Here is a 12,280-nt window from a genome sequence, read left to right as displayed (position 1 = left end):
GTTCTCTCTCTCTCTCTCTCTCTCTCTCTCTCCTCAAAACAAATACAAGTTATAAACTAGTTGGAGGATCAGAGGAGAAATGTGTTATGTTATGGGTCTCAGTCTGTATGTTATTCAAAGCTGGCCCTTCCTTGTGGACATGGAATCAAGCCATACTTTTACAATAGGGATTCCTTTTCACCTAAACACTAGCTCAATACCTGTGCTTCACTACAAAACTATGTGGTCGGGCTTAGGTTTTGGGGAGGGAAATAAGGAAAAAAATTCTGCCTCTGCCTACCAGCATCCATTAGTATTCATCTGGCTAGCATCCTGTTTGGAAACTGAAACAGTATTTGCCTGGGCATAGTTTAGCTCAACTGTTCTACACTAATACTTTTCCTTTAATACACACATATACATTTATCTTTCCCTTTAAGAATAAGTTTTAGAATATACTGTGTCTCTTTCCCCAAATCTGCTGAGAATTCTTTCTTAAATGGCAATAGCAACATAAATGAGAGAACTTACAGAATGTAAAATGACAATAATTATACTTAATATTTATCCTGGGCCCAAACATTTTCCCAAATTTTTCAAATGTATGTCATCTTCCAGGTTCATACTTGTTCTCTGAACAGCTCTCCGTAGGGTACATTTCCTCTTTCTTTTCTCAGAACAGCTATGGAACTGAACAGCTTGACAATGTTACTTGAGAAACTGGAACTGATGAAATATACTGGACTTTTGCCTTTCCTTTCTGATTCTGGAGATTCATGCAGAGAACTAAACCTGACCTTTCCTCCAAGAAGTAAAGCCTGCATTTGTAAAGTTCTAAAACTGCTTCATATGCCTGAAAGGGTCTAAAAGTGGGGTCTCCCTCTCTTTCTCTAGGTATCATTAGGGGTGGGATTCTACCAGTTTGCACCCTATTCTCTAGAACCGGTTGTTAACATTTTAAGCAGTTTGGAGAACTGGTTGTTAGAAGAAATTACTGGCCTAATCCTGTAAGGAAGGCAGGAAGGAAACATTCTGATGTTGCTTACAGAAACTGCCTTTCTGCTAACCCTTATTAAATTCTTGGCAGGACTAAACTTCCTGTCTCAGTAACGTCTCTGGAGTTTTTTCCCCTCCTTTGCTGGTACTTTGCTTGTGTGGAGTGACCGTTCAAAGTTACAATGGCACTGAAAAAAGTGAGTTATGGCCATTTTTCACACTTACGACTGTTGCAGCATCCCCACAGTCATGAGACGCCAGGTGAGGAGATGTGTGCCTCCATGTGAGTGATATTGAGTTGGCCAAACCCAGCCAATAATATGACCACCAAGCTATGTCCACCCAGTCACATGACCACCAAGCCACACCCACCACCTAAGCCACACCCACAGAACCAGTTGTTAAAAATTTTGAATCCCACCCCTGGGTATCATCTTTCTCTCTCTCTATCATCTATATCTATCTATCTATCTATCTATCTATCTATCTATCTATCTATCTATCTATCTATCTATCTATCTATTCATCCATCCATCTTTCATCATCTATCTAATCTATCTATCATCTATCATAGTCAGTCTCTCTCTCTCTCTCTCTCTCTCTCTCTCTCTCTCATAAGTGCCTGGATTGTGTCTAATGTATACAATTTGCACAATTGTGATGCAGGAAAACCTTCAAAATTCTAGAAAATTAAAATTCTGTTTCAGAGATATAGGCATACTGGACAATTGCTCAAATAAAGCTTGTATTTGATGGCAAAGCTTTTCTGCAATCTTTTCTAATGGCTTAAAAATAATTGGAGACCAATTGGGGGATTCATTCGCAGAGAATGAAAATGGCATTTTTTCATTCTTATTGAATCCTATTTTCTTTAGTAAAATTATTTTCTTATTATGACTTTCAGGAAAAAGAAATAGGCTTATTCATAACATATATATTGTAGGATCAAGAAGAAGAGAATGGCATTTTACAATTCTGCATCCAAAAATATGAGCTGTGCAGGAAAAACAACAATAAATGAGTTGGTTTGTCTCACTTTAACAATGGCACACTATAATATATTTTGAGCTGTATGCTCCAGCACCTTACAAGCAGATTGCTAACAAGATGGTGATGAATGCATTTCTAACTCAACTCTGTATAAAATCAAAGCAGGAGCTCAAAATGCTACATTTGGGCAAGGAATTTATGCATACCTTTGAATAGCCAATACATTCTGGTAAATGAAGAGGTCTCAAAATAGGATACCATTATATAACACTGCTCTTTTGTATGGGATCATTTGAAGTACTAAGTCTAGCTTGTATGTGGTGTGACTTTTCCTCAAAAATAATCCTGCAACAGTAGCTTGATTATGTTCAGCTTAGGTTGAAAGAAAGGAGTAAAAGAGGAAAGGAAGGGAAGGGAACAGAGAAAGAACGAGAAAGGAAAGAAAGTAGGAAAAAAGGAAGGAAGGAAAGATGTAAGAAAGAAACACAAGAAGAAGAAACAAAAGATTTAGAGTGTTAATGAAGTGCTTGGTGAAGGCTAGAAAATATACTAAAATGCAATATTACCAATTTACCTTTTAGGAATGAGGGGATAAAGACTCAACATGGAATGGATGACTTCTGAGACTTTGAATCATGCAATGTTTCACATATTCATTCTCCCAATTCAATTTCAATAACAATTTATAAACCTTGGCAATAACATATTCATCATTATCAGAGTACAATTTCAAATTCATTTTTTACAAAGTCAAAACCATAACTTATTTAATTTTTTTCAGTTGTATATATGTAAACCAGTGATGGACACATTCTTCTGACTCCGACACTTCTTTGGACTTAAGAATAAGTTCACCCTGATTAAAAACTATTATTTGACCATAGGTGCACCAGTCTGTCCTCACAATCATTTCTTTTCTGAAAAAAAAAAAAGTTCTTGATGTGACATCTGGTTAAGAAAGTTTTGAGTCTCTGGCTTTATTCGTCTACCAGAGCATTTATATCCTAAGAGTAAGAGCAGTCTGACAGTGAATCAATTATTTGATGGTTGCATTCCTTTCATTGCATGTATTCAAGCTGAGCAGGGACAGCTATTGGTCAGGAATACTTTAATTTGAATCCTTGTATTACGCAAGAGGTTGGACTCAGTGGCCTAATGCTCTGGTTCAATTGTTCGATTTAGTATAAAGCAGCTTCTTAGTTCCTTTGCTGTTAACAGCAAGCCACACAGCCAAATGCAGAAGCTTAGTAGCTACACCTGCAAATTTACAGAATCATCTGATGTAAATAGTCCGCATTTCAGGAAGTGATGCATGTGTACTTGGGTAGAAATTTCCTTCTTCTCCCCATAAATTACCTCCATGACTTTGAGCAAGCAAGTTCAGCAGCAAAAATGGGGAGAAGCTCTTGCAAGCAATTGGGAAGCATTGCTAAAGTTGACTGCTTGTTTTCTCAGGACCTCCTGAAAGCTTTTGACAGCAATCTTTCCTTGGGGAACCAGTCCACAAAGCACTGCAGTTATTCAGAAACGCCATTTCCATCTTCATGTATGGGAAACATGTAACCGCATTCTACTGGCCTGTAGGGAAAATAAAAACCTTTACATTATGCCAATCTGATCAAATATTTCCTGTTCAAAGAGACAGTCTTTTGTGCAGCTACCTGTCATTGTCTTATTGTGTGTGCATGTTTGTATGAATAGATAACGATAAATAGGTTTTTTCCTGACACCCACACAAAAAGAGTGTGCATGAGCTAAGTAGTACTGGAATAGAGCCAATAAAATGTTGCTAATGTATTTTTGCTATCTCTGATGCTAGAGAATAGGATGGCTGAAATATATGAGATAGTCTCCTAAATAGGGATGCCTATATTAAGAAAAGCTATAGATATAGAATATGGCACAAGAACTAGTTTATAGGGCATATTTATATTAAGGAACAATGCACACAAGGTGATATATACATACATGAAACTACAAACAAAGAAGGTAAGGAATGAACTGAATCCTTGCCAGCCCACCTTAGTTTTACTGGCACTGCTTTTAATATATATTAGCTTAAAGCAATTTTACATTCTTACAATTTTTGGCTGTGGTTATACAATATTTCTTGTGAGCTACAAGGAGATAGCTTCCCCTCCCCTCCAAAAGAGACAAATGATTCCCCATTTTACTACCTATGAACAGAGTGCCAAAATTAGGAAAGCTATTTTAAAGGGCAAGGTGACACCATGTTACTTATTAACTAATATTTATAACTCCTCCCATTCCCAAGAACGTAACCAAGTTATGTAAAAGATAACAACGATATCAACATAAGAATAGGAGTAGCTAATTAAAATATAACTTAAAGGTTAAAAATAACCATACTTCATGCTACATACTCTTAGTGTCCTGCTAAAAAGCCAGGTCTTTGAAGGACCACAAAAGTCATGTGCAAGTCATACGAGTAAATGAATTATTAATTAAATAAATAAATGAAATAAAAACATGGGGCTCTGTGGGATTTAGGGTATTCCAGAGAGATGAGTCTGCAGCTGAGGTTATTGTCTTCTGACCCCATTATCTTAATCTGCTGAAAACAGAACTTGTTCGTTCTTGAGTTGACCAGTGGGATGTGTTGATTCCTTCTGCAGAGGATAATTTTATTTGTTTGTTTGTATCTCATCTTTATTATTTTTATAAATAACTCAGGTGGTGAACATATCCAACACACCTTCCTCATCTTCTTTTCCCCATACAACAACCATGCTGTGATGTGACTTAGACTGAGAGAGTGTGACTGGCCCAAGGTCACCCAACTGGCTTTCATGGCTAAGGTGGGACTTGAATTCATAGTCTCCTGCTTTTTAGCCTGGTGTCTTAACCACTAGACCCAAAATTACATATGGCTGGACAGGTTCCACTAGTAGCCAATACAATACCCATAATATTGTAGAAGAACAGCAGGTTGAGCTGGAAAGTGGAGTTAAAGATGTCATCAGTTTGGAGTAATTGCATTGCACAAGAGCTCCAAATCCAGCCCCCGTGAATTCTGTTCACCCTTATCTGGTACCAATTTAGCTTTGACCATTAGTTTACTAGATTATTTTGTATACAGTAAATAACAATAATAAATTCTCAACAAATGCTTATTTGTGGCTGACAATATATATTTACCACTTAAGCAGCCCTTACCTCTGGCATTTGGACCACCCCATGTTGCATCCATTGAACTTTCCATATAATCATCAAGGACAACCACAAATACACAACATAGCAAATGGAAGGGAGAATACTATTGCAACAGGATCAAGAAGATTCAGGTTCAAATTCCTTCCCAATACGTTATTTTGGTTCTTTTATTATATAGGCAGTATCCAACTGTAATACATAAATATATAGATTTATCAAATTAAAAGGTAACACAAAAGAGAATGAAAGGTTTACCTTGAGTTGAGTTATGGCATGTGGCCTGGTGATAGGTAGAAAGAAAAGCTATGTCTGCTTGGGGTTGTTAAAAAAAAAGTCAAGATGGCAGAGACAATTGTGCAATCAAAGCCCTACCCCTTTGGTATGTGTTTCAGAGTTCCAAGTAAGAAACCCATAGCAAACAAAATTCTGAGGCAAATAATTTCCTCAAAGAATAGGTGTATTGGATATATCATATTGGCACAGGCTAGTGAAAACCTTCTCTGACTATTCCCATGGGTTTTCACCTAATTAAAAATAAAAGTTTGTCACTTTCTCAAAACAATAAGTCACATGGTCCAATCTGGATACTGTCCAGTTGCTAGGTGACTCCAATCCCCTGCTTCCGAGCACCTGCAGGAATGTCCTTGGTTCTCACAAGAAAGTATTTTGTTTTGGCTACAACACCCCAACTATCTCCATTCCACCCTTCCCATCCCTTTTCTCTGGTGTGTCAGCACTGAAGTCTCAAAATGGTCTCTGCCCGGGCCAGCTGCAGGGTTGACAGTCACAATCACACAGTTCTGGCCACCAATTTTTAAACCCTCTCCTTCTGGCCGCTTCTGGCTCTGCTTATGACTTGCATTGCATTTTCAATAGTTCTTTAAAAGACATATCTTATGACTCTTACCCCATGAATTAAAAAGAACAAAAGTTGAAAGTGAAAATTTATTTTTCCCAAGTGGTTTTTGCTGCTTTCACTTTTCAGAACCACAGCACCTGGAGAATTTTTACTCTTTACAGAATTAATTACACTTTTCAGATGAAATCCGATCACTTTTTGCTTGGTAGCATTTTCATTGACTGTTTTTTCCCGCTATCCCTTCTTGCTTATAAAGACAAGCCAGTGAAAATTTAACTACTTCTCAAGGGATTTCTTCTTTCTGTAATTTCCTACTTGAGAGAAACATCCATGAGAATAACAGCTGCATTTTACAAAGACAAATCTATAAAATCAGTTCAATATTGTTATTCACACCTTCAAATGTGGCTATGGATATCAAGACTAGGCACTGGTTTATTTTTTTCCTTTTAACTTTCCTCCTATTGGTTTATTTTTTTACAAAATTATTTCATAGTGTTGACGGCGTTTTAGAGAAACTGTGAGAGCCTTCTACTTGATTCTATTGCAAAACAGAACAAACAAATAAACTAGAAATGAATGGCAGAACAAAACCAGAGGATTTCCCAGTGCTACAGAACGTGCTTAGTTACTGAGCTTCTCTCTATCTTTTGATACTGTATTTCAGGCTGTAATCTTTTCTCTTATCATGGCGTTAGTTTCCTGTAAAAATCCCTCAGCATAAATCTATGGCACAATTATAAAATCTGAAGCACAAGCACTCATCATGAGGAACTGTGGCCCCCTCCTCTCCTGGAAGCCTCTTCAAAGGAAAAGAACAGGCACTTTCTTGCTTATTTTCATTATGTCTCATTGTGTAACCTGTCACGAGCACCCATACAACAACCTTCTTATCACTTCAATCACTTGGGTAAGCTTTCAGTGGTCTTGATATCCCAGCAGACAATGGTCTATTTATGCTGTAATACAGGAGTATCAAACTCAATTTCACTGAGGGCTGCATCAGGGTTGTGTTTGACTTTGGGGGCTGGGTGAACGTGGCCAGGGTGGGTGTGGCCAGCTCGATGTCACTTGTGTTGAGGGTGCCTGTGGTGGCCCAAGCACTCTGCCAGTGAAAACGGAGAGCTGCACACAGCTCTCCCAAGCTCCATGCGCAATTCTCCCAAGCTCCATTTTTGCTGGCAGAGGATTGCAGGAGGCCATTGAAGTCTCCAGAGCTGTTTTTGGTGGTAGAGGCATCACCGACTAGTCTTTCACTGTTTCCAGGGAGGCCCCATGGACCAGATCTAAGCTCCCTGTGGGCCAGATTTGACCTGCAGGCCTTGAGTTTGACACCCCTGCTCTAATAAATATCCTGAAACTGATTGCCTTTTACTCCCTGAGCATTGCCAATTTCCCTTTAGCTTGTCCTGTTTCTACATGCCACATTTCTGAATTTAGGAGTCAACCTATTTTATATTAGATTAGATTAGATTGTATTTCTATCCATCTATATGAAACATTAGATGTGACACTAAGGTTTGATTTTATTCATGTTGCAATGTTGTTTTAAGAAATTCTGATAAATTAATCTTTCTTTGTTTTATATTTCAGCATAACATTAAAAAAGAACACGATTTAGTTGATGTACAGCACAGTTTTCTGCCTCAATGTATTTTTATAGGTTAAAAAAATATTTGCTAAACTTTCAGAGATATGATTGGCTGCTAATAGAATGATATCTAGTAAAGAAGCAACTAATTATTTGGAAAGGTAATAAACATGTACACGATAGGAACAGATCTGGATTAGAAAAATCTTATGGAAAAGTTCATTTTATCACCTTTTTATTAATGCAAAGACAGCAGTACAACAAAAATAAATAATTCTTATCCATGGTTACAGAAATAATAAACCCATATTTAATTTGATTTTTTTCTTCCTCTTCCTTTCTTTCTTAAAGCCATACTTGTATGTCCTTCTTTATTTTGAAATCATTATGCAGGCCAAATCTATGAATATCTGAAAACTGTGGCTGTTTCCAAAAAAAGAATCAGTTGAGTTCTGTTTATTAATTGGCATTTGAGAGGCCACAACAGAGGCTGGTGGAAGAGGTAGCAGATTTCCGAACAAAGCAATAAAACTTCAAATAATTGAATCCAGACTATCTGGAATATATTACTGTAATTTCTAAAGTATAAATTATTACAGGAGGAAAATATGCAACAGCCACAACAATTAATGCAATTTAAAACACTTTAAAAAGCCAAGGTAACAATTATGGTAGTTTAAGAACTAATCCTACAAACTAATACCATCAAAAATAACAATTAATATATCTCAAACAATGCAAAATACTGATCATGTAAAATTAAGGGTAACACTATTTCAGAAGTTTTTCTTTTAGGCCTATTGGATAAAAGCTTTGGGGAAAAAATGGAACTTTGTTATTATGTATGTCGACTGTGGCTAGAATCCTATATGCACAGAGATAGAAAGACAAATTAATTCCCAAAATGGAAGAATGGATGGAAAAAGTGATGGAGTTGGCAGAGATAAGAAAACTAACTGCTTTAATTAAAGAACTAAAGAATTATGGAACACATGGTTCTCCTAAAATTAACAGGGCTCCCAATTTTCCAGTTTTATCAAGTCTTTAAAAGTTATATTGGTCTATGGGATGCATGGGTGCTAATCAGAGGTGGTATTCAGCAGGTTCTGACCAGTTCTGGAGAACTGGTAGTGGAAATTTTGAGAAGTTCGGAGGCCTGGCAAACACCACCTCTGACTGGAGATTTTACAATATCCTTCCCCTCCCATACCCACCAAGCCATGCCCACAGAACCGGTAATAAAAAAAATTGAATTCCACCACTGGTGCTAAGGATATTAAGACTCAACTCAAAAAGCTCAAACTGCCCAAGGAGCTGCTGATATAGTTCTACAGAGGAATTGTTGAATCTGTCATCTGCACCTCTTTAACTATCTGGTTTGGTTCTGCAACCCAATAGGACAGACACAGACTTCAGAGGATAATTAGGACCGCAGAAAAAACAATTACTACCAACTTGCCTTCAATTGAGGACCTGTATACTGCACAAGGGCTGTGAAAATATTTATAGACCCCTCACATCCCGGACATAAACTGTTTTATAGACCACTGCACACCAGAACAACTAGGTACAAGGACTTTTTTTTCCAAACACCATCACTCTGCTAAACAAATAATTCCCTCAACACTGTCCAACTATTTACAAAGTCTGCACTATTATTACTATTAATTTTCTCATCACTCCTTATCATCCATCCTCTCCCACTTATGAGTGTAACTTTGTCGCTTGTATCCTTATGATTTATATTGACTGTTTCTTAGTATGATTTGATTGCTTATTATACCCTATGACTATTATTAAGTGGTCAGCGCATACCCCGTCCCTGTTATTCAGCACCTGTTACACACATTCGAACCCGGTACCATTTTCGCCAAGTTAGATATGTCCCAGGCATACCAACAGTTCCCTGTTGATGATCAGACAGCTGAATTACAAACCATAGTCACGCATAGAGGGGCATTCAAATGTAAGCGCCTCCAATTCGGGGTCAGTGTGCCCCCGGGTATTTTCCAATCACTCATGGAACGGATTCTCCAAGGTCTCCCAGGAGTTGTTCCGTATTTCGATGACATCTTAGTCTCAGCTACTAGCAGACCTCAACTCATGCAGAGGGTCAGGACAGTGCTAGGGAATTTTAGGCAGCATGGCCTCAAACTTAAAAGGGAGAAGTGCGCCATCGCCACTAGGCAGGTGGACTTTCTGGGTTATAGGATAGACGCCTCTGGCATCCACCCAATTGAGTCCAAGGTGAAGGCCATCCACGAGGCACCCACACCAACCAACAAGACTGAACTACAAGCCTTTCTGGGGCTTCTAAACTTTTACGCCTCATTCCTCCCGCACAAAGCATCTGTCGCTGAACCCCTACATAGACTCTTAGATAAAGACTCACCCTGGCATTGGGGACCCAAAGAAGCCCACGCTTTCAAAGCAGTCAAATCCTTACTCACATCGGAAGCGGTTTTAGTCCAGTTCGATCAACGCCTTCCTCTGGTCCTGGCTGCTGACACATCCCCTTTTGGGATTGGGGCTGTCCTAAGCCACAGACTCCCCAACGGCTCCGAGGCACCAATTGCCTTCTTTTCTAAGACTTTCTCCACGGCAGAAAGGAACTACAGCCAAATCCATAAAGAGGCCCTGGCTGCGGTTGCTGCAGTTAAAAAGTTCCACGAATTCTTATTTGGCCACCATTTTGAACTTGTGACTGACCATAAACCTCTCCTAGGACTCTTATCTGGAGATAAGCAAACCCCGCAGGTACTTTCACCCAGAATGACCAGATGGACTTTGTTTCTGGCCGCCTACTCATTCAAGTTGGTGCATCGTCCTGGCAAGAACTTGAGTCATGCCGATGCCCTCAGTCGCTGCCCCCTGCCAGTCCCAGTCGAGGACCCTGCACCAATTCACGCCATTTTTGAGGTCAACGAACTCAAACTTCCAGTGACAGCTGAAGACATTGCGGCGCACTCAAAAAAAGACAAAATAATCGCCCAGGTTCTGGACTGGGTGGGAAGGGGGTGGCCGGAAACTCAATGTACAGTTGACTTTGTTCCCTTTAAAACCCGCCAGCAGGAACTGTCGAGGCTACAGGGATGTCTATTGTGGGGTACAAGAGTAGTCATCCCAGCCACCCTTCGAGTACCCATCCTGAAGGTGCTTCACGAAGGCCATCCGGGCATCGTAAGGATGAAGGCGTTGGCCCGCAGCTACGTTTGGTGGCCCGGCATGGATGCTCAAATCGCCAACTGGGTAAGCTCTTGCCAACCTTGCCAAGAAACCAGGGCTGCCCAGCCAGCTGCCACGCCCACCAGGTGGGAAAGTGCTAGTGCCCCTTGGTCTCACCTGCACATCGACCTGGCTGGACCAGTGCATGGCAGGACTTTCTTGGTGGTCGTGGATTCCTACTCCAAGTGGATTGACGTGGCCTTGCTTCCCACGACCACCACCCAAGCAGTAGTCAAAGCCCTGACCCGTTTATTTGTCACCCATGGACTTCCAGACACGCTGGTGTCTGACAATGGCCCGCAGTTCACATCATGTGAGTTCAGTATGTACGTGGCTAATTTGGGCATCAGACATGTCCTTACGGCTCTCTTTCACCCCGCTAGCAACGGGATGGCAGAGAGAGCAGTTAGGTCAGCCAAGGAGGCACTCGCCAGGTTTGGCCAGAAAGACTGGCACTCTAAACTGTCTCGTTTCCTGCTCAGCCAACATACGACGCCTTGCACCACTACTAACAAATCTCCCGCCGAACTTTTAATGGGGAGATGCCTTAGAACCACCCTGGACAGGCTACACCCCCACTACTGCCCAGACACCCCTTTAGGGTCTGACAGTCTGGTCAGAGACTTTGCCTTGCAAGACCTGGTGTACGCCAGGAACTATGCAGGGGATCCTTTGTGGGTACCAGGTCAAATCGTGTCAGTCACAGGTCCAAGATCCTACAGGGTCCTCCTGGAAGATGGACGCTTGTGGCGAAGGCACGTGGACCAACTCAGAAGGCGATGTGCGGCTGACGCCAACCCAACCCGACCAGCCAGCGCCAACGCCTCCCTGCCGGTGCCAGACGGAAGCTCCATGTGGAACCCGGTTTTCCCCGACGAACAGGAAGGTCTACTGGAGAACCTGAGTTTCCGGCCAGGATCACCGACTCAGCAGCCGCGCGTTCCAGTTTGCCAACCGGACCTCGAGACTTGCCCGGGTCAGCCCGAGCAAAGGGACTCGCCGACTTCGCAGAACACCACGCCGGGGCAAGCCCATGCCCCGACGACCGTCGAGGCATGTCCCGAGGGCCTGGACTTGTCACCAGCCAACAGTTCACCCGAACTGCGACGTTCTGGTCGCCAGCGCAGACAGCCAACTTACCTACAGGACTACGCATGTTCCCAGCTGGGGGAAAGGAGTGTTATGTCCGTGGAACTGGTGGGAGTTCCCAACCAGGTCCGCTGTTTGAGCGGGAGCACCAGCCGCTCCCATTGGTTGGCTCCGTTTGACAGTCGGCTATATAAGCCGGCTGTCGAGCAGAGCCAGCCTGTTGTCGCCCGCTAGTCTGCAAGTTAGCAAGCAGACGCGACAACCCTTTATTCCCTGCAATAAAGCCTTGTTAGTTGTACGCTCTGGTCTCATGCCTCTTCCTTACCATCGCTCCACAACATGGCCAATAAAGAATTCTATTCTATTCTATTCTATTC

Source organism: Pseudonaja textilis, chromosome 1 (genome assembly GCF_049901715.1).
Source record: "Pseudonaja textilis isolate UNSWEBS1 chromosome 1, rPseTex1.2, whole genome shotgun sequence".
Lineage (NCBI taxonomy): Eukaryota > Metazoa > Chordata > Lepidosauria > Squamata > Elapidae > Pseudonaja > Pseudonaja textilis.
The sequence above is the reverse complement of the archived record's forward strand: the minus strand, read 5'-3'. Positions refer to the sequence as shown.